Source organism: Nothoprocta perdicaria, unplaced genomic scaffold (assembly GCF_003342845.1).
Source record: "Nothoprocta perdicaria isolate Ctin4 unplaced genomic scaffold, notPer1 scaffold_51, whole genome shotgun sequence".
Lineage (NCBI taxonomy): Eukaryota > Metazoa > Chordata > Aves > Tinamiformes > Tinamidae > Nothoprocta > Nothoprocta perdicaria.
Window position 1 is genome coordinate 1521540 of NW_020455766.1, and position 18509 is coordinate 1540048.

Sequence of the window (18509 nt, forward strand, 5' to 3'; positions counted from 1 at the left end):
CCCCCTTGTTACCTTTGTTTAATGTGAGGACTGATTCATCACTTTCCTAAGCCCTGAAGTGTTCTGGGCTGCAGGATATATAGGGCACCATGCTCAGAGAGTGAACTATAAAACAAAGCTTTTAAAAAGTAGATAAAACATTTACTTGGCTCTTGCATGGAGCCCTTTTGACTCCTTCAACATTCGAGCTTATTGTAGGGGGTTTTGTCTTTAGGCATTAAGAAGAACCCGAGCTAGTTGGAATGCTCTAGAAACAGAATTTTATCAGTAGTAAGAGCAAGAAAAGAATAGAAAGTTGAGGCTGTTGCTGGGTAATTTTCAGTAGGTATTGTTACTTAGGTGAACTTTATTTTCCTTATTCAGTCTTCTTTAGAAGCTATGGAAGTTGTTTTGGGGTTGTTTTTTTTATTCTGCCTTGTGCTTTTTTAATACAAAAATGAGTAAGAAACAGGGTTTCTGTGGTCTAAGAACAAAGCCACTGCATGTGTGGAGGCAGATAAAATAGTAATTGGATTACAGGTGTACTTAATTATGGTGCACTGAAAAGGTGTTTAGTATTTCATATGATCAAAGGAATAGTGTGAATATGGGCTGCAAAAAAGGTTTGTTTTTTTCTTGGCATAAAAAAGGCAGCAAGTATGAAAACGGGGGTAAAGCAGACTAAAATGGCGCCTAAGATTTATGCAGCATCTCTTGCAGGCAATTTTTCAGTATTAGGGCATTTATTTTTATGTGAAGCACTTTGCTAATTAAATACCTGGAACAACTTTAAGATTAGCCGTGGAAGTCTGAGGAATGCCATGTATGTAACCAGAAGGGACCCATCTGGGCTGCAGTGCTGCAAACCTCCCCTGAAAAGCTAATGCATTAAGTGGAAAACTACAGAGAAATTGGGTAGCCTAACACTTAAATTGGTTTCTAGACAGACTTGAAAAATGCCAATTTCTGAAGTCTCAGTGAAGTCAAAGCTCTGAAGAGCTATAGAAAATACTCTGATAAATTTTATTAATCCATTCTTCTACTGCTTTTGTCTTCCTGCTGCTAAGAGAAAGGAAAGGTAACCACTGTAATAGTTTTAAAACATAGTTGTTTTAATTAAAACCACTGGCTGGTTTTATTAAACCAACCATGCCTCCATTTTGCTATTTAGACTATGAAAGTCAAGAAGGGCACTGAGAAGTAACAAAATGGGAAGTGGGAAGCTCCTGGTGTCGGAATGGACTACAGTTTATAAGTGCAAAAGAGACCTGAACAATCTTTCAGTATCACAAGGTCTATGCTTGACTTGCAGGATGGTGAAAGCTGCCTATGGAACACTTGCCTAATAGGAGTGATCTAGCTGTTCATTTAATCTGTACAGAGAAGAAAAGCTCTGCTTATGCATTTCTGTCACTTTTGATGTATGAGCAGTTCAACAATGCTGTATTTTTGTCAGAGACATTTCAACTCCGACGCTTTCATGTCTTCAATTTTCATAATTGATTTGATAACAAAATTACTTAATTTAAGTTCATGACAACATTTTGGGGGAAGAAAAGGCTTCCTTAAACCTTTTTTCTCCCCTTATTACTTTGTTATAACTCATCTCTAAAAGTAATATTAAATATTTAGGCTATAGGCCTGATTTTTCATCACGAGTACATGAGCAGCAGATCTTATTAAATATAGTCAGAGATGTGTGTTTATAGCAACTCTGAGGAGATATGTTCTTCTGAAGTAGGTATGTATCAAGAGAAGAAGGCTAATGAAGACTGAAGGAGTGTTGTGTTTTTAGTTTTTGGTTTTTTTGAAAGTAATAATATGCTGGGATTGAATCTTGATCTTTAGGTCTGAGGCAGTAGTTCACATATTTAACCAGATCATGCCCATGTGCGACACTAAACAGCTGAGTGCTCTCCTGTTATCCAGAAATTGCACTGCAGTTTTGAGTAGTATTTTCACAGCAGTAAGGAAGTAATTTCGACAAAGCCACTAGTCTTTATGTAAGGCTAGTGTCCTGGAGTGGTTTTGGGAATATTTCTGATAACCATGTATGCTTTATGAAGTTTATGCAAATATGGGACCCCCAAAACTATTTCTGTAAGACACATTTTGGATTCATAAATTTCCTACCTTTAGACATTCAAAATACTTGCATAGCAATTTCTCTTTTTAGAGCTGTGCAGTTTAGTCATCTAGGAAAGAAAGTGCAAGATGTTACTTAAGATATTATAGAGAAATGAAAAATTTTTGAAGATTAATGCTATATTCAGTAGTAGCATGCTGAAGCAATTCCTGTTCTTGATTGAATTCCCTGGAGTACAAATCTAAAAGACATTAGAATGAAATTAAAAAAAAAAAAATGCTTGAGTTGCTGATTTTGAGTACATTAAAGATGCTGTTTAACACTACAAATACTGTGGTAACTTTAATGTTATGAATGCTCTGTCAAGTGGTTACCGTGAGGTTATGCAAGGGTGTTAATGAAAGATACTGCGCATGTGTTTTTGTATGAAGGTTTCATTATATATTCTTGACTTCCTTTAGTTCCTTCTGAATTATAGACTCATAAGAAGTAGCTTGTATTGGTTTTTAATGCACTGTTGCTACTGGAAGGTTTTTGATTCTGTTTCTTATCTCAAGCGTCTACTGCAAGGTGCATTCGTTGTATTGTCTAGACTGAGATATGTCCATATGAATGGATGTAGTAGCGAAATACTTGCTTATATGCATGATTGTGAACTGCTTAGAGGTTTTTTTTTTAAGGTACTATGGCAGAACCTCACTGCTTTAGACATTTTTATACCTCAGTATATTATGTTCTCCTTTCCTGGTAGGAGAAAATCTTTATCAGACTTGTAGGGACCATTCTTGGAAAATGCTTATCAAGACTTGTAATAAAAATCACCAATTGCATAAAGTGAATGTTTTTGGTCACCTCAAAGGCTGAGTTCCTAGCTGTGCATTTATAGAAGTGTTTTCATGGGACTAATTAGAGGGCAAGAAAAGGCTCAAACTAAGCAAAAGAACTGTCAGGTGAGCTAGATGTGTTGGAGAGAACCTTACACTGCTCCCTAAATTCTACCACCAGCTGGGATTCAATTCAGTCGCAGTAGCATTTAGGATCATCTCAGATTTGCAAGAGGATATGACTGAATGTCCTACTACAGCAGCGAGGAATTAATGAGCTAATGCTTCCTGAGGGAAGCACCTTTTGGAGGCAGTATCATGTGTAGTGGTGCCAGAGAACCTACTTGCCAACTGAACACAAGGTAAGCCTTTCTTTCATGCTGGGATAAGGCCTAGAAAGCTGGCTAAGTTGGGTTCATAGTCCCTATTTTGTCATCAGAATGAAAGGGTATAGCAAAGCTGGGAGAAGGCTATTTTTGTGCTTTTGACACATAACAGCTTTTCTGTCTTCTCCCTAATGAAGTCACTTGGAACTCAAAAAATATGTGAACAATGTACCTCTTCCACAGATAATTCTCATCTTTCTCTCTGGTCTTATTAAGGCTGGATTCTGAACTCACTATAAAAGTTTGTGCCTTGAGTAGTCTAATTAGTAGCCAAACCTTAGTTCTGTTTGAACAGGTAATTTCTCAAGATTTAAGGTGCTATTGCTGGCACTACAAAGATGCATCCTCACAGGCATGCATCCCAAGCAAGAAGCAAAGTCTTTCACACCAAGTGCAGCAACTTGTATATTTCTATTACTGAGCCCATGTCTCATTCCTTGTGCTTTACCCTAATATGTGAGGGAAATGATCTGTGCATGGGGCAGTTTTGTGAGAAAAGGGCTATTGGGGAGGTATTGCTTACATTAACTAAGCTAGCAAGGTGCATGTCCTGTCATAGAAAAGGTTGATACCCTTTGAAACTGCTTTCTAGGCTTATACAAATCATAAAAGAAAGCATTAGGAAAATAAGATTGCAAACTAGTATCTTAAACCTCATATACATTGTATTATTCCACTGGAGATTGTTTTGCATGTGTTTTTTCAAAATAATAAATGACTTTTTGGGGAGGGAAAGAAATATTCTGTAAAGGAAATCTATATTCTTTTCTTCTTTCCTTAATGTGGTTCGTAGAAATGGGGGAAAAAAAAGAGTACACATCTATGCAAGAGATGAATAGGCAGAGTCGTTCACGATGAAATATTCTGTGAAAAAGAGCTTGAATCAGATTAACCTGGACCACTTGATGTAGTTTGCCTGACAACCTTGCCATCAAATATGTTTTAAGTGTAATAAATGATATTTATTTTGTTCAAAGGGTCTCTTGGGAATTGTTTAAGATACACTCTCTGGGTTACATTGTAATCCCCTTTGTAATCACTTAGAGCTTTTATGATTTGAGATTACAGGGTTTTTATTTCAAAAGGCTATGGTCCTACTGCTTTTATTACTTTTACTTTTAAAGGTCATGTCACAGCTGTCAAATAAGCATATGTCTTAGTATTACTACTTTAAAATTATATTTAAAACACAATGTGGGCAAAGCTGATATTGTTAATTTCCTTATGGTAATTTAAGGTTGGTGAGCTTTACTGACTAAACCCTTCATTTTAATTTTAAACATTTGCATTTAAAAGGTAACTTCTGTGACTGGTAATAAATGAGGCATTGGTTATATTTAATAACTGCTATGCATTGTGGTGTCATAGCAGACCCAAAAGATAGTACTTGCTGTCACGCTCAGGATGATAGATTTTTATAAAACCGTGTTGCATAAAGATGAACTATTTAGTGCTACCTTGTGAGGTTGCCATGGTGATAGAGCATTGCTTCATGGGAATTTCACTTTTTTGGTAGCCTTAGGTACCAAGAACCGATTCCTTAGATTGCTCCCAAATCTCCTTTTTAATGTGATGCTGTTTTGTTGGAACTGACTTATCCTTTGTATTTTTATTTTCTCAGAAATGTCCTATGGTGCTGTCACAGCTGAAGTACGAAACATGTGAACTTACTAGATGATGAATACAGTAGACAACCTTAGGTTTCTGTTTTATGTTCCATGCTGTTGTGCAGTTTTATAAATATTTAGGGTATGTTTTGCTGTTTCATAATTTCTCTGAATAGTCCAAAGAAAAAAATCAGGTATTTATAGGCTATGGAAGTGTCTTTAGGATGTGAAATCATTGAAGACTGCCTATTTTCTGGAGGGATAAATACTGTTAGTTTTATGATTTTTTTGCTAGATTAATATATACATTAGATGTATGAAAAATAGTTCTCTAATTGTTCTTTTTGCATACAAAACTGTGTGCAGTTAGCATATATTCATTTATCATAAGTGATTGTATCTTTATTATTCTATATGAAGAAATCACATGGGAGCATCTGTCAGTTCTGACACTTGTAAGCCAATGACGTTCTTTATCATGACAAATAAGAATGACTTGGACTGACCTATTCCGTCCCTTTAAGTTCGTATTTCCGAATGCTTGGCTGTGGCTTGCTTGCTGTGCTGAATCAGCCAGGGCTAGAATATTCTGAAGATACAGCCAACTCCATGGCATATGGCAGAAAATCTATACATGAATGCAAGTAACACCATTTGGTACCCAGTTGGAGCTACCTAGCTATGCTGATGACATTCATACAGCAGAGATTTTTTTTTTTTTTTTTCTGGAGGAAGAACCTCTTGCTGTTTTCAGATGAAAACAGCTAAAATAAAACTCATCCCAGTCCCAAAGCCTTTTCTGGAGGAAAGCACTGGAAATGATTCCGTGTGTTCCTCTGCCCATTTACACCACGCGTTGCCCTGCTGTGGTAGCTGGCAGCACTAGCTCGGAGCAGCCTGGGGCTGAGCCTGGCAGGCCCCGCAGCGGCGGCTGAGCCGAGCGCGGGTGGGCGCCGCGATGCCAGAGCCTCTTCCCGAGGGCAGCGCTTCCCTCGTGCTCCCGCCTGCCATCTGAAGGCATCTTGGAACAGGCAGCTTGGAAGGGCCAGGAAAAGCATGTCCTGGGAGGAAATGAGGCGAGACTTTTTTTTTTCCCCTTACTTGCAAAAATTCAGGCAGATTTCTGCTGTGCAGAAACACCCACTCCTTTCCAAGTTCTCTTCTGTCAAAGCCAGTCCTGCTGTCTGTGAAATCCTTTATGCAAAATGGCAGCCTATTCCCATATGGTTTAGGATTTGTACAAATAAGATTAAGGAGGGTTGCCTTTGTCTGCTGTCTTTCTCCTTAAGATGGAGTTTTGCAAGTGTTTGCATCATGTTGCTTACATGGAAAGCTGAAAACTGTTCAGCATTGAATATACTTGATATTTTGTATCGTATGTATTTTTTCTTTTTTTTCTTTTTTCCCCTCCTGGGTTGAGTTTAACTCAATAGCAATCATGTTTAGAAATATTTCCTTGCAGAGGCATGGGAGGCTCTTTTGCTTTATTACCTTTAAGTGATACTAAGTGTTGGTGTAGCAATCTACTGAATACCAGGAGTTGTTCTTAGTCACTTTGGGGCAAATTGAACCTGAAATTTCAAATACCTGTTTTCATGGAATAGGCCAAACTAGAGCTGCTTGTGTTGTTTTTATACTGAAAAAAAAAATGGGTTTCAGTGTTTTGCTCAGGATGTCTTTAAATATGTAATCTGATTGCAGTAAAGGCATCCTTCAATATACAAAATGATTCAATAAGTGTCCAGTAAAATTAATAATTAAACCAGTCATTGTTAAATATTATCTACCCTATTAGAAGTTACGGCAAGAGCTGATTAGAAAGCCTTAGAACGAGTCTATTGCTGAGTTTACTGTGCTTATTCTAAATGAAGGTGATAATTCCCCACTGTAAAATGTCTATGCAGTTCATCTGCACATAATTTCATATTCTGAAGTATCTGTACCATAAGAAAGAACTCTGCCCTCCTGATGCTAAAATATTGATACCATTTCTTCCTACTTCAGAGAGGGAATGTTCCACTGATCAGTGTTTAACAGGTGTTTTCTTAAACATTGTGTCAAGGTCACTTTTGTGTTGCCCCCACCTCTACAATTGTGGTAGCTACAAGGGGCTTTTTTCTACTAGGCTTGTGCTTTCCTCTGCTGATCCTTTTGCATCAGAAGATATTCGATTGGAATTTTTTGAGACTCAGGTCACCCGTCAGTAACACAAGATCTTCTGTTGCTCTTGGCACTTCAGCCCCACCTGATAAAGGGCAAGGATATATCAAAGAAGGTGTACTGACATACAGAGAGTGAAACCAGACAGTGAAAGGAGTTAGAAATGATTTTTTTAAAAATCTCTATTGTCATAAATTATTCCAGATTTCATTTTTTTCTAGCAAACACTTCTTGCAAGTAACTGAAAATGAATAAGTCCTTGGTGTCTCAGGTATAAGTTATACCCAGGGATCCTACAGTGTTATTGCAAAACAGTGACCTGTAATATGCAAAACTTTAGGTATTGGGCTAGTACTTCAAGTTGTGTCTGCGTGCTGTGTGACTTGCTTGTGTGGCTGTGTGAGATCTCCCCTTCCTCCCTGTTACGAGGATGCCACCATCCTCAAACCTGCCTTCCTCCACCCTCCCTGACAAGGTGGGTGCCAATTTCACAGAGAAATTTTACAATAAGTTGATGTTTCACTTCAGACAGCTGACACAAATCTTGTGGCAGCAACGTAACAGGGTACTGTTAGATGTTTCTCCAAAGCAAAACTAAATTGTAGGGTTGGGGTGTTAAATTACGTTTTAAGAACACTGTGGAATGTGTTTCAATACAACACTAAATGTGGAGCTTGAAACAAGTGTCCTCATGATAGGAGCTTGTTTAGAGAGAGAGAAAGACAAAACTGAGACTATCAAATCATTTATAGAAAATCCTGTGGAAATGTGGTTATTTCCTACATATGTGTATCTGAGGATGGATCATTTAGTAAAGCAAACATATGCCTTCCAGGAAGGATAAGAATTTTCCCCTTTTTCTTGTAACCATCAAGTAAGGTCTGAGCAATTTAGTTGACCTAGTGAGGAGTGCAGGTGAGGAGCTATTCCTAGTAGTTAGTTTTAGCCAGTACCTAGTAGTAGTTAGTACCTAGTTGCTAGTTTTAATTTGATTCTTGTATATTTGGATCTGCCAGATGAGATCTGTGACAGATGTCATTAAATCAATGTTTGTTGGTTTTAAAGCACAAAATGCTTTGGAATGTGATTGTATTAAATATTTTAAAAGCAAATGAAAATGTCATAAAAGCCAATGATCAAACTATTTCCACTTACTGTATTGTTACTGGATCCTAATACTCACCTGTGAAAAGTAGAGTCCAAAATAATTCTTTCAACATAAGATCCTCTTATTTGGAAACTTCATGTGGTAGTTGAAGTTCTGAAAGCTCTGTGCCATCTACCTCCAGTTTAAGTGTGACGTGTTTTGAAGTCAGGAAGAGCAGGCTAAAGAAACAAATTGAAATGTTGTTGGAGCTTTACTGACTTCAGAGCTGCTCTTTCATCTGTCTAGGAATCTACATGCCATAGGGTCCTAAGAGCAAGAAAATGTCAAGTTTTTATTTTTATGTCTATGCTATCAAAATAGAATTCTATTTCTGCAGGGAAATTTGAGTTTAAAAACCTCATTTTCCTTCTATAGAAACCAGGATTTTAGGACTTCCTGCCAAGTAACCCACTTTGTAAATGTTTGAATATTTGAGAGAGTGCTTTTTGATTTCATTTTTTTTAATTAATGAATCAAATGGCTGTAAATCAGGATGCAATCTGTAGTCTTCCAGAGCCAGTATTTTTATGAGCAGCATGTGCTTAATTTGACTGTCACATGTACCATAAGAATTTGCTTCATTGCATTTCTTTGGAGAATTGGCTTCCACAGTTGTAAAACATTCCCTGACCAGACAAGTTTGCTAGTAACTTGGTCATATTTAGATATATATGACAATACTTACTGTTGTAAGGCCCTGACCTGGATTTTATCTAGACCATATTTGAATCTGTTTTGGATTTTAAAATCAAGATAAGAATTAACTTAGAAGGCTTCTTTATCAGGCTTCATTTTAAGGGATTTTGAGAAGATGAAATAGAACATGTGGAGGGAGATGGAGGACTGGAGGCTGACTCAGTTTGACATTGACCTATAGTCCAAAGCCATCTGAGAAGGCTAAAATAAAACGTTTAATCAAGATCACTTTCAATAGAAGGAATACCATGTCCTAATTCAATATTCTTCCACAAAACTTTTATGTACTGACATTTTAGTTGGTTACTTATTTTCATTGTTTCATGTTGAACTTTCTATGTTAATAGAATTATATTTAATTGCTACTCACAACTTTGGAGCTTAGTGTGATGAATCCCTAATCTTCCTTTTTATTTGGTGAAAATGGGAATTCCTAAATTGGAAACACTGTGACCATCATGACCCTTATCTGAAAATGAGACATAAGACAGTAATCATACTTGTGCAGTAATAATTAAAAAAACTTCTCCAAGCACTAAGTATGTGACCTGTGATGTATTTAGGATATTATCAGACTGAGCTTATATTGGTATTACACAACAGCAGAAGCAGTAAATAAATGTTGTTCTGCCTCTCGTTTTATGGCAAACGAGAGCCTTCACCTAACAAGAAGTGTTTGGGTTTCTCTGATTGCTTGGACCTGCTGCTGCAGTTAGTGAGGTGGTTTTCTCAGAACAGCACACTTTGTTTCTGATTTCGGTCATACTGAAAATTAAATTAGACTTTCTTTTTCCTTCCCTCACATGAAACTTAAGCATACAAAGATGAACCCAAAAGAGCTGCTTTTCAAAAACTTCATGGCCTTAAGTAATTAATCTATGTGTTATAATTATGTCTAGCTTCAAAAAATAGAAAGCAAGAATATTTTTTTCCTAGTGCCAAAAACATATTGAGGTCAGTACAGTTTCAAGGAAAGCTTTTTGTTAGATACTCAAAGTGCAGCTGAGCTTGGTTGATTTTTTGGCAGGTCTCTTGATTTATTTCACTGAGATTTCTTTCAAAATTTTGATAGTATGATCCTATGCTTGGGAAAACTTTTTAATATTGTATTTTCTTGCTTTTATGTGCTAAGATGATCAAGAAAACTGGCAGAGTTTTACTCTTATCTTAACCTGCATGCAATATAGCCAGCTGCAGAGCTACCTGTAAAAAGGATTTGTGAACTGACTGTGACATCTGAGTATGCTCTTCAACTATGTCCAAAAAACTGCTTACATGAACATTTACCTCAGTAAAAGCAGAAAAAATGTAGCTTTTGGATCATTTCCTAGTCTATACCCTTGGACTTGAGAATTTATTGTTTCTAGTCTATAGGCTAAATAACTATTTTAATGATGCAGTGCAAAATACTTTCATAGGACATGTTTGTTTTGGATGTGTTGATCACGAATTTCTTCAGAAAAAGGTTTTGTGTTTTTCCGGACTTGTTAGTTAATATCAGTCAGCTACTGGTAGGCTGGTTGTCAGTACGAAATTCCAGCCAATATTGCAGTAGCTTTTCTTACTCTGTGGTACAACAATACTTTTTCATAATATTTACCTATATTAACTAAATATCTCAGCAAAATGCAAATTATGTCTAGCATTGTGTGATTCTTTTTCAAGTCATGCCTACTTTATTTATCTTTCTGAACCTCAAAATCCAGAGCCATATGCTTCAGCCATGTATCAGCAGGGCTGAGCATCTGTTCTCTAAAAAGATGTGGAAGCTCTAAGTGATAAAAGTGTGTTCAGACCCAAATTCTGTACATGTTGAATGGCCAATAGACTAAGTATAACTGACAGCAAAATTTGGTCGTCTGACTTGCTTAAAGTGTCCGTCTTAAGAGGGCTGGCATGAGTCTGAACCACATATGGTCCTACATTTTAAGAGAGTCTGTTAAAGATATCTTGATGCTCCAGATATTTCTGGCCAAGCTGTAGCTAGAATTTATAGTTTCTCAAGCAAGCATTTAATCATTGTCATTTGGACTCTGAATAATTACAGGGCTATGTGACCAGAGTCACGTCCCTGAAGTACAGTAGCTTAAAACTGGATGTGAAACAGCACCGTTAAGTATCGTTACAGTCATTTTTATATATAGGTATTGTATCCCTGAAAGTGGTGAAAGGGTGACCTAGTGCAACTGCATACACAAGCCTTACACACTATGATAATTTTTCATCTGAGATCTGTATAGCCTAGGACATAGTTTGAGGAAGCCTTTCCTGTCTTGCTGTGCACACAGAACTGGAGGATCAGAAAGGAAATTGAAATCTCCAAGTAAAGAAAAGAATTGTAGAGCAAAAGTTTTTTTCTAAAACATCATGATTTAATAGCAAGGTGTTGTCAAGTAATTCTACCGTAAAGAGTTTTGGAAACAAGAATCAATTTCTATAAATTTTGTCCCGTCTTAATGTAAGATTAATTTAATAAGCATTTCATTTTTAAATACACATGCTTCTTATACTCAGATACTGTGTTTCAGGCAAAGAAAAGACAAATCAAGATTTAGATATGCAGGTGTGAGACCCAGATTCACAAATTAAATGATGCCAAGTGTTGCCTAAAGTTTTGGTCTATGTAGAGTGTATGCACTCAGGAATGGGAGCCAATGGCTGGAAAGAGACCCCTACATTTAAACCAGACAAAAACATAAAAAAAAAAAGTTTGAAATTTCACGGTCTGTGGAACTTAAGAGATCTGATACAGGGCAAGACCATAATCCAAGAGTCTAAAACATCTTTATCTTTTAAGCCAAGGAGCTTATTTTGTAATTTGCTTTTTTTAAATTTGTAGTATATTCTAATGGTGTTTTCTTAGGATGTGTGAAATCGGCTTCAATGCACTTGTGACTAGCAGGAGACAGTGCAGCTGTTCCTCAGCTCTAGCGGTATTTAATTTATGGACCTCAGAGCGGTCCATATGGTCCTTCAACCTAATTAACTGTTCGTGATGTGCTGAGGAGTTGTGTGGAAGGAGCCTTTTTTTGCTGCTTCAGTTCCCAAACCTGAGCACTGAGTATTTAAAAGTCAATTTGACTCTTGGACAAATTCTTCAAGTACTTTGTCTTTCCAGCTCTTGTAGTACATGTAAAGCAACTTGTTTCCAAAGGCAGTTTGGGCTGCAGGAATGAAAACAATGCAATGTGGGAAGAAAAAAGTGGAAAAAGTTAGAGGCTAGGATGTAAATTGTTTTTTTGGTCTGAGATAGCAGGAGAAATACATGGTAGTTTGCACAGTAGTATGAATAAAGGTCTATTTTCTAGACAACACTTGTGCTTTGGTGATAAGATAATTTGAGTAGTCTATTTTTTTCCAATGATAATGAGAAATGTTTTACCTAATCCAGTAAAGCCAGTAAGAAAAATGTATTGACTCTTATATTCAATAGTAAGAGAACCATTAAACACAAGATAAAATCCTAAAAGAATGATTTAATACTGGAGTGGCTGTCAAATTGAATGTGCTCCTCTTATCCCTTTTTCATATTATTACTGTGAAGTTTTCAAAGTATTTTCACTGAAAATGTTACTGGACTTCATAATGAACTTCTAGAATTGTATTATCTGATGATGTGCTCAAATCTGAGGGACAGAAGCAAAGAGTGGGCTTTGGTGGAAGAGTAATGGACAAAAAAAAAATACTAGTATTTGTTGAAAGTTTTGATTGCTTTAAATCAGTTTCCTTTATGTGAAGACTTAAGATTTCTCTCTTCGCATTTCATCTAACAAAGTAGCTTTTAAAAATATAGTCCCTTGTATGTGTAATGATTCATAATGTAGAAATTCAAATGGGAATCTGGATCTAAAAATAAGTTCAAGTACTGTGATGCAAAGCTATTCCTGCTTTTGGGTATTTCAAAAGAAGATTTATGCTTAAATACCTTGAGAGAATTGAAATTTTGAATTTCAATTTCAAAAGACCATTTGCTTCTGCTCAGAGTTGTCTGGGTACATCTACATTGGGAAAGAAAGCAAACTGTCAAGCTATTATATCAGGTGATAACCAAAATATGATACGGAGATACTGGCACAGTTCCCAGAAACAACAGGTCCAAAGGAATACAAGTTTACTCTTCAGAAAAAAAGCTTGTCTGATTGGGACACAGAGAAGCACTGATGCAGATAGATCCTTTCTGTTCTGGACTAGATAAGTTTCTCTTATCCCACAGAGCAGATGGGATGTGTACACCCTATAGGTATCACAGTTTTTACAGGATGCAGGAGAATTACCAAGTTGGACAGCTACATCTGCCCAGATCAGAAATTCCCCATCTCATGGGTGTATTTCACCTCTAATGATGATGATTCAGTGTATGAGCAGAAAGTCAACACCTTGAACTCTGTTCTCATGCAGCCATAGCTGATAGCTTAAAATCTGGTATTCCTCCAGACTCATAGAGTTTGATGCCAAAAAAAAAAAAAGCCCACAGCTCTTATCAACATTTGTACTTTGAAGGTGAACCACAGCAGCAGTTCTGAAGCAGAATGGTTTTTGATCAGATGCCAGTCAAGACTTACTGTACATAACTTTTTGCATATAAATCATGAAGAAATAGTAAAAATCTGAAATATAGAGAACTGGGACAGGCGTATGTAGTATTAAATCACAGTAATAAGAAAGGGAAAAACTGGCTCCATGCTGTTTACCTATCTGTGCATCTATTGGTCTGAATTCTGGGTCTAGTCTTCAGGTTACTAGTAAAATCTATATCAAGTTTTAAATTATTCATCTATTAGTTTTATTTATTGATATAAGATGTTTGTATCTGACTTAAGATAGCCAAAAGTTTTACCTGAAGTGTAGCATAATGCTATTCCCTATAGTATCAGTGTGAACCTTGTGTCTTGTAGTTAACAAAACTGGTGCATAGCAAAGATTTTTCTCCCAGTTTTTCCACAAATAGAAGTTATTTGGTTTTCTATAGGCTAATTTTTCAATACCAGATGCTTTGGTGTAAAAATTGAGGACTTGACCATGAATATGGCTTCCTCCTTACCTGAAGATCATGTGCTGTTTACTACTTGAAAATAGTTCAGCTGTAAAGGCAGTCTGTATTCAGTCTTTGTGAATCCCAAGTGCTTTTGCATAAACTCATGAACATCATCTTTCCTGAAGTGCATAACCGTTGAACACTCATCTTTTCTCATTTGTCTATTAACATTTCAGTATTAACATTTCAGGGTTTCCTTCTGTGTTTTATACTGCCCAGCAGGCTAGCTTAGAGAACATGCTAAATGCTAGTACTATAGAAATGACTTGGTTTATCAAAGGACTTTTTGAAATATTTGGTATGTATTTTCCATGTTTATTTCCCATGTATATAATGTAGCATGGTACACTTTTTTAAGGCAGCTTAAATTTATTTCATCAAAGATATCATAATGGATATGTTTTTGTCCCTTAGACAGCAATTTCAGCCTTTTAACCGCAGAGAACACAAATGCTGTAAATTAATTTGTGTTGTGCAGACAGGAAAGCTTGACAGGACCTTTAACTGGCTTTGGTTGTTGTTTAACAGCCTCTGCTGAACCAAGGGCTTAGTTCATTCAGAAAAGTCAGATGTTGGTACAAGAGCAGAACTCGGTGTTTAGAAAAAAGTATATATTTTTTTTCTTCCTGGAAGATGGACAATAACTAAGAAACATAATAGGGGAAAAGGATGAAGAGATTTTTCTTAGAAAACAGCAAGTTTTTCTCTTTTTTTTTGAGACAGGAAGTTTCTTTGTTATTTGAAGTGACTGTAAGGTTTAGATTGAGAGAAGAATATACAAATTGGGAAATACAAACACCAGTGCAAGTGTAGGATTCTGCTTTTTAAAAATAACTTCAGTTGCAGTTGGTAGATCTCTCCTATTTCTTCCTATCTAGGAAGCAAGTCAAATATATTGCAGCTTTATTGCAGCTTCCATTACAGCTTCATTGACCTTTACAAAAACTTCTTTTAACTAAAGCTTTTTCTGGTTTCTCATTAGACATGTTTTGCAGTTTTTCCCTTGATATATGTCAGATTACAAGTTGTTTTTATTTCTTTTGGTTAAAAAAGCAGTCCAAAATTCTTCCTGCTGCAGCTGGAAGAAAATAAGGATTCCATTTACAGAAATGTTGAGATGCCCACTACCCTGAGACAACAACCTTCATAAGACCTGGTAACCCTCTCTTTGCTGAGGGGAAGTGAACTCACTATAGCAGTAGTCAATTGTCTTCATAATGAGCACTTCACTAGGTGTTAGCATGTGATAACATGTACAGAAGAAAACCTGTAGTAAAAGTATATAAACAGCGTAATTAGGTTAACTTCATTCTGGAAAACAAGATTTAAATTTCAGAGATACTGCATAGAAGAAACTCCTTGTGCTTTACAGATTTACAAATCTCAGTATGAATTTTTCTCTGCAGAGGGTTGATGCTCCAGGATGGCAGGATCCTTTCTGGTTCAACCAAAAAGGATTTGGCCTTAGCACTCTTTTCAATATGCTGGTGACCAAGTTCTGTTGTGTGAGTGTGCCTTATTACATTCTCTTCAATGAAACAGATGCAGTGCCAAAAATTTATTTTGATTATGTGACTACCATTTTTCCAGTGCCTTTTTGATGACTTAAAAATATGTTATACCATTACCTTGCAGAACTAGTCTGAGAAAGGCATACAAACGGAGTAAGATAATAGTAAATCCAAGGAGATTCCTTAAAAAAGTAAGGAAAATGGAATTGCCTTTTCATGCAGAGGCTTTTCATGCTATGAATATACCATAAGAAGTCTCTTGCAGATCCAAATGAATTTATTATATTTCTATATACTGGATGTTAATTTATTTCCTTTATATGTTCTGAGCACCTGAACCAATCTGCTCTATAGCCCACCAGGGAAAAAGCACAGCTTGAAAGAGGTCCTGGGAGGACAAATACAACCTGCTCATCTTCCCACTGACAGAGTTTTGCACTGTCAGTTTTTTCAGACTTTTGAAAAGAGTAGGCTTAACACTTGCAGTTTTCTTTATTCAGCTGAGTTATTTCTACCTAAAATGTATCCATCTGTATTATTTTCGAAGTAGTTTAAAATTGCTCTGGAACCTGGAACTTTGAAAATAATGAACTCTGTAATCATGATAAATCCTCATGGGATGCAGTGTTCCTCAAACTATGTGCATTGTATTACTAAATCCTATTCTTATATTGAGGATCCAGGTAATGATGTCATGAATTAAACACAAATAAGTGAAATCATTTTTCTGAACAGGAAGAGAAATGCGTTATAAAAACTGAAGCTTGTGGAAAAACTCTAGGGAATAACTGACAGTACAGAGGATAAACTTGCCATTCAGTAAGGCTACACATGGAAGAAATCTTGGTTGTTTTGTAAATAGTAAAAAAATGATAGAGGATGTGGTTAATTATTACCATGTAGGAAGAATGGTTTAGTGTTTTGAATACTCTTGGGAAGTGATTTCCTGTTAAACACACCCCTCAGGTTGCTTAATTTTCATATTGAGGTGTCATTGATTTCAATTCAAGTATTAGTTATTAAAGTATACTACTTTAACCAGCAAAGAGTACAAGATAATGCCTAAAGCAGCAAGGCTTTTCCCTTCGTCTGTTTCCCAAGGAATATCTGGGAGATGTATATGAGTCAGCTGTGGAGATTAACTACAGCAACCAATAGATCAGCAGACTTCAAGTAGGTCTTCCAAGAAAATCTTTTTCATGAAACTGTCAGTTCTATAAATTCTGAATATGTAAAACTGAAGACAAATCTAGAAGGCCATTTGAAAAATATTAATAAGGTAATGCTTAAAATGAGGCAGACATTAATATAGTAATGCATAAAATACTTAAGAGTTAAAATTACACTGAAATGCTTTAGAGAGAATCAGAATAAATGCTCCATGAATAATAGTCATTCTAGTTGAAAATCAGACTAGAAAATTTTCAAAAAATTTTTTTTCTGGGTGCTATATAACTTAAAAACTCTAGCTTTGGAAAAAATATTAACAACTTTGAGAAATAGATTTGAGGATTCTACATCTAATACTAATTAGCAAGTTAAACATTTTTTTTCAAGATAAATCATGGTAGTGTTTTCTAGTAAGAAATGCCAAAAGTAGTTTTAGGCAGAGCAAAATATTTTGTCAAACAGTTTTTTAATGAACTGCTGTTCATGGTAAAGAAATTAAAAGTGAATACACGTCAAATACTGAAATTCATAGTAATCAGACCTTCTGCAAAATGCCGTTTAACTTTTTTCATCTCATCACTCTTTATTCAACAAAGTAAAGGTTCCTTTCAAATAGGAAATAAAAAGGAATCTATATTGTGAGCATCTGTTTTTTCTGAAGATATGTAGCAAAACATTATTTCAAATGTTACTGAATAAAATCTATTGTAGAAATTTGCCTTCCATGTATGTAATTTTAATCCTCAACTTTTAATTAAAAATGCAAGATATTAAAACAGAAGTTTCAAAAACTGCCCTGCCTTCTTTACAATGGTACAGTAGTTCTTGGTACAGAAATGTGAATTGATTTAAGGATACCAGGGAAGTTGTTTTTTCTTATCCTGGAAAAATTGTCTTAAGTAGGTTTAAAATGAGTTCTGAATACAGAACAGGTAATGACTTAGGTTTCATTACTTAGGGAACCATGACGAGTTATTTGTATACTAGATGATCAACAGTGAGGTGCTGTCCCTCTCTGGGAAGAAGTCCTATGGCACTTGCATCAGATTGCATCATCTTGCAAGAGGCGAGGAAAAAGTGTAGCTTTGTTATGACTTGATTTGATGATTATCCTGTGATTGTGCTATTCATTTTCTTTTCCTTTTTGTAGCTTTTAAAGGCTATTTAAATAACTGAAAGATAAAAAATGACAATGTTATGTGTAGATGCCATCTTTGGCAGCTTTTTTCTTGTAGATTTCCATCTTTTGCATAATGTAGTTAGTAAAATGCATATGTATTAGAACAGTGCACAACAGTGTTCTAGCTTAGCAAACTGCCTTCTTGTTTACCTACTGCCTTCTTGTTTATTTACTACTATAGTCTCATGCTCTGGATTTTTACCTGGGAACAAAATATTGGATACTTAGAAATCTAATGTGCATATACCACTATGGAGTTTTAAAACAAATATTAGCATTGCCCCCCAACTTTGAGAGTTTTGTTTTGCAATTGTAAGAGATGGTTCATAGGTAATACAAGACAAAAGCATGTCACTGATTTAAAGAAGTGCAAAAAAAATTCATACAGTAACAGTGCATCAATTGGAACATAATTTAGCTCTGATAAAACTGCTGATTCCATTTATTGTTCTGAAATACTGTGATGAAGCGCTCTTACCTAACTGGTGTTGATCAGCCAAATGTGTAAAGTCCTGAAATACGTTTTTTGAGTTGAGTAATCACTGGTGGTGGGCCTAAGCAGATGTGCCTCAATATGTACAAGTACCTTCACTTAGAAAAATATATGAACAGATAAATCTAATACTCCATTTTCTATAGGTATAGATACTTGGCAAAACCTGTATGCTGACTTACCCTACTTTTCACTGGGCAAACTCACTTGTGAGAGGCTTTAAATACTGAACAGA

The 18509-nt window shown here is 35.9% G+C and overlaps 1 protein-coding gene across 6 annotated transcripts in view; it reads left to right on the forward strand.

Annotated features, from left to right (window-relative positions):
• The window catches only part of NRXN1 (neurexin 1), a 592551-nt gene that overhangs the window by 77419 nt on the left and 496623 nt on the right, over window positions 1-18509 (forward strand). The gene's annotated exons all lie outside the window — the stretch shown is intronic.